At 42.7% G+C, this 4,900-nt stretch overlaps 1 pseudogene; it reads right to left on the bottom strand.

Moving 5' to 3' along the window:
* Positions 1 to 2,852: 2,852 nt before the first annotated feature.
* On the bottom strand, positions 2,853 to 3,473 carry LOC116747046 (annotated as a pseudogene).
* Between the last annotated feature and the right edge of the window lie 1,427 nt (positions 3,474 to 4,900).

The following is a 4,900-nucleotide window of genomic DNA, read 5'->3' as shown; positions in this document are numbered from 1 at the left end:
AGTTTCAATTTATAGAATTGCATCATGTATTTTAGGGCTGGAGAGAAACTTGGTAAGTCCTGCATTGAACCGAAAGAGGAATGCATTGCAATAAGGTGCTCATTCAAAAATCAAATAATGATGTGAATAATGTTGATCATCTCTACTGGAGGAAAAACATGGTACACATTAAACACATTATTATATATTTATTTAACAATCTTGGACTTTATTAATATAATGTTTTGTAGTATGTATGCCTTATTTTTTTTCTTATAGTTAAATGTCTGAATTCTGAGAAATTTCAGTATGCTTTGGTGAGAGGAACAGTCATTTTCTTATTTTCAAAAAGATACAGGTACAGACTGTTTTTGACCAAAAGTTGTATTACTGACCAAAATTCAGCAATCTAGTCTGGAAAATAAATGAAGAATTCTGCTGCTGGTGAGATGAATACATAGGTAGAGGGAGGTGAAGAATATAAACTACTTAGCAGCCTTAAACTTTCTCTTGACTTTAAGTGCTAGAGAAATATCAATGTTATCATTCCCAGAAGCCATTCATTTAGAAATAGAAATTAGAATAGATGGAAAAATACAGTGTTGGGAGTTACCTATCAGGAAGCAAAATGGATGTGTGTGATATCTACCCACTCTCATGGTGAGGGCCCTGCATTACACTTACTGTCTAAAGTTTACTGTGCTGAAACCTTCACAGCAAAGGTTCCAGTTTCTCATAATGACCTCTAAGTGAAAGTGAATGAGGTTTAGCTACCAGGTATGTGCTTCTGGAACAACACACGATGGGACCTTTTTTTTTTACTTAATTTTTATTTTATTTTTTGGCTGCGTTGGGTCTTTGTTGCTGCATGTGGGCTTTCTCTAGTTGCAGCAAGTGGGGGCTATTCTTCATTGTGGTGCTCTTCATTTCGGTGGCTTCTCTTGTTGCAGGGCACGGGCTCTAGGTGCACAGGCTTCAGTAGTTGTGGCTTGTGGGCTGTAGAGCACAGGCTCAGTAGTGTGGCACGTGGGCTTAGTTGCTCCACGGCATGTGGGATCTTCCCAGACCACGGATCGAACCCGTGTCCCCTGCATTGGCAGACGGATACTTAACCGCTGCACCACCAGAGAAGCCCACAGTGGGACCTTTTAACGTTGTTTCCAAAGCTGTTTTCTTTGGAATACTGTTCTGTGAGATTTGGTAGAAAAAGAATCCCATGATCAGAATGTTTGGGAAACACTGAATATTTTATCCCCATGTTATACATTCAAAATGTATATTTTTTACATCAGACATAAAATTCCTAGAGTAAACAAAAACTGAAAAAACAAAACAAAAAATCCTGCTAATTTGATTAATACAAGCTTTTCACTGAACACTTGTGCATGTTTTTGAGGCACTGGCTGATACTGAACACAGTCTTGGGAAGGCTGATCTAAGGAATTAAAATTCTGTAAATTATGAGGAAAACACTTTTAGGTGAGAAGAGATGCATACGGTAGCAGGCTTCAGTATTCTGTATTTCTATTCGGGAAATTGTTCTTATTTGATCCCTTCCACCCTTGATCCTTTTTCCTTTCAGGGGACTCTGTAGTAGGGATAAAGAGAAAAATGTCATTTACTACCCTAGAAGAGCTCTTTACTCTACTGTAAATACAGTGGAGGCTGGTAAAAAGTGTGTTGATAATAAGACATATTAGCTTAGGTTCTCTTGGTAGCAAATAACAAAAACTAAATCAAAGTTGGATATATGAAACCCAAGGGCAGAAATACAGCCAGGCTCAGGAAAGGTCTAGGAAGCAGCTATATCATTTCCAGTAATGTGATTGCCGAACTGCTTTTCAACAAAGGGCGTCTTCATAAGCAAACATTCAGAATCTAGTCTAGAGATTCAAAATGAACTCTGCTGCTGGTTGGAATTAAAAAAAAAAATATATATATATACACACACACACACACACACACACACACACATATATATACACACACACACGCATGCATACATACGTATGATACAAAGGAAAGAAAACATATATAAGTGGATGTTTTGTTATTACAACATGCACGCCAGGCATTGGTGACCATGGGAAGTCACCCCCGTGTTTCTGAGCAAGACAGCCTAACACTCATTTTTCCATTATCACTGTTGCCCAGAGTGAACTTGTCAAAGAGATACTCCACCATTCAATCTTCCAAACCCCTCCACCCCCCATCTTGCTACTCATACTTAACCAATAGTATTTGCATGATTAATGAACATAAACATTTCAGGTGAAACTGAAGGCGCCCTTTATTTTAATCCCTGCGCAATCCCATTCCCTTCACTTGTTCCCCAGAGGCAACTGCAATCATGATTTTCAGGCTATGGTTCTATACTTTTACTATGCACATGCACCCACATTCACCAGGGACCCCTACCTCACTCCACCCCACCCCAGTCTACCCCCATATACCCACATTATTTATGAGGGGAAGACTGATTTTGTGTTTTCCAGGACCCTATGGAACACCTTCTCCCTCCCACTGTGGAGATCTTGAGCTGCATATGGTTGGGGTATGGCTGTGTTCAGAAACTCCTGGATACCTGTTTTAAAACTTAAAAAATGAGAGATTTGCCCACATGAATCAACCAGAGACCTTTATTTATTTATGAACCAATAACTTTATTGGAAGAAACGGAAAAACTGGAAGAAAAAAACTTACGTGATAAAGTCCAGGAAAAGAGAGTCCTGCACTTGTTGCAAAAAAAAAAAAAAAAAAACCAAAAAAACTTAAGTGAACTTCTTCTGCAAGGGCACTATTGCCGTCTGCATGGCAGGCACGGTGACCAGGGCTCTGGTCACCCCGTGGCTCTGGGGAAGTACAGTCCAGGCTCAGTTCTTCTTGTCGCTGTCGCCCAGGGTGAGCTTGTCAAAGAGGTACCCTGCCAGGTCGACGTCCGGGGCCCCCATCATGCTCAGGGTGGTGACATGACCCTCCAGCTCTCTGATGAACGCCACCTGCTGGCTGAGGTCGTGAATTGCCAGGAAGTGGCGCAGGTGGGGGTCGGTCTTGTCGGTGGCCAGCTGGTGCAGGTGGAGCAGGCTGTGGTTCACGAGCTTCTCCAGGAACAAGGCGCACTTCATGTCCTTTAAGCCGCTCTTTCACTTGTCACTGCCTGGCTTCCTGATGTCTTGGAAGTTGAGGCGGCCCCCGCGCTGGTTCTGCAGGCGCATCAGGCCCTGGGCCCACCCGCTGTGCTCGTGGGAGCAGCGCAGGAAGAACCGGGTGAAGTGCTTCAAGGCCACATCGTCGTGGTCAAGGTAGAAGGCCGCAGCCAGGCACACGAAGGAGGTGTGGAGCTCCAGGGTGAAATGGCTGTTGATGGCGGCCTCGCAGTCGGGGTGGTAGTTCTGGCGCACCTGCGAGGGCGGCGCCGGCAGCGTGGCGGGCGTGAAAGCCAAGGTGAAGGCGAAGCCGCGGGGCCCGCGGTAGCTGCCTCGGAGCGCTCCCATGTGGTCGAAGAGGGCAGCCACTCTGGGATGGACCGGAAGGCGGGTCCATTACCCGGGTTTGGGAGGAGGGAAAGGAGGTTCCGGTTCCGTTACGGGGGGGCGGGATTGGGAGGGTGGATGTGCACGGAGTGCGGGGCGCGAACGCTGTGTCCCAGGTTACATCCAGGCCTGGGTGAGGCAGGCCGACTGCGCTGAGCTTCTGGCCTAATCTTTTAAAATGTTATTCATGAATATAAGCGCAACCGTTTTGAGTTAATCAAGTGATTCTTATTTGAATAATGCCTTAATGTGGTTCTTTCATTAAACAGTTCTTTTGTGGTATCATTGATTATATTTACTATCACAGAGCTCTATTTGAAGTTAGCTCTCCTCAGTGACTTCAACACCCATACTAATGACACTTCTGATAGCCTCTTCACTGGGTTCCTGGACCTTATTAACTCCAGTGATCTCCACTTTTCTTTTTCTTTTTCTGATCACGTTCACACTTGTCTGACAGCAGAGCACCACCTCCAAAGTCTCAGTGAATCTTGCCACCTCTCCAGCTTTCACTCGTTTTGAACCTTGTCTTCGCTCCCTTTGTTTTCTCTCATCTCTTAATTTTCCAGCACAGTCCTAGAAACACAGCCCCTTTCACCTGATTTACCAATTTCCTTCCTCTTGGGTAAGTGCAGACTTCTCTTTTCTTCGTCAGAAAACAAAAGGCTTAGATGCATTCATAGAGAAAGAACTTAACTGTGTGGATGTATTTGTCCCTTCCAACCTCATTTGTCCTTTCACTGCCACTCAGCAAGCATTTTTTTTAACCCCTCAATTATGTTGTATGGAATGAGCCACAGTGGTAGGAAATACCATTGATCTCAAATTATCTTTCATTCATTCATACAATAAATATTTATTGATTACTTAATATGGCCCAGGCACTGGTGTGGGATTTGGGCATATATTAGTAACAAAGAGAGACAAAGTCTGTTCCCGTGAGGTTTGTATTCTAGTGGAGAAGCAGACCAGAACAAAACAAAACAAAAAACTGCTGTTTTCTCCCTTTATTGTCTCAAGTAAATACGTATAAAATATTACACATGTATATGATATTAAAAAGTCAATATTTTCTTAGAAGTTAAGGATATTATAGTGGAAGACATAAGACCAATCTAGGTATTTATAATTAATTAATTCAACATTAATTCAACAGCCATTTATATACAGTACTCCAAATATGTGTCATTGTTTGACTCTGGAGATACACAGAAGAATCAAACATGGTCTCTGTTCTCAAGGTACAGGAAAGAGTGATGGACTGTTTTAAGTGCTCTCAATGGTTTTAAAGTTTTTGGATAAAATAGCTGTTTTCACTTAAAGTTTTATTACCATGGCTTTGACTAATGTACTTTTTTGGGGGGGTCTCTTTATTTCTCTTTGAAAGC

The sequence above is a fragment of the Phocoena sinus genome, chromosome X (genome assembly GCF_008692025.1).
Source record: "Phocoena sinus isolate mPhoSin1 chromosome X, mPhoSin1.pri, whole genome shotgun sequence".
NCBI lineage: Eukaryota > Metazoa > Chordata > Mammalia > Artiodactyla > Phocoenidae > Phocoena > Phocoena sinus.
This window is presented reverse-complemented; position numbering and strand designations above follow the sequence as displayed.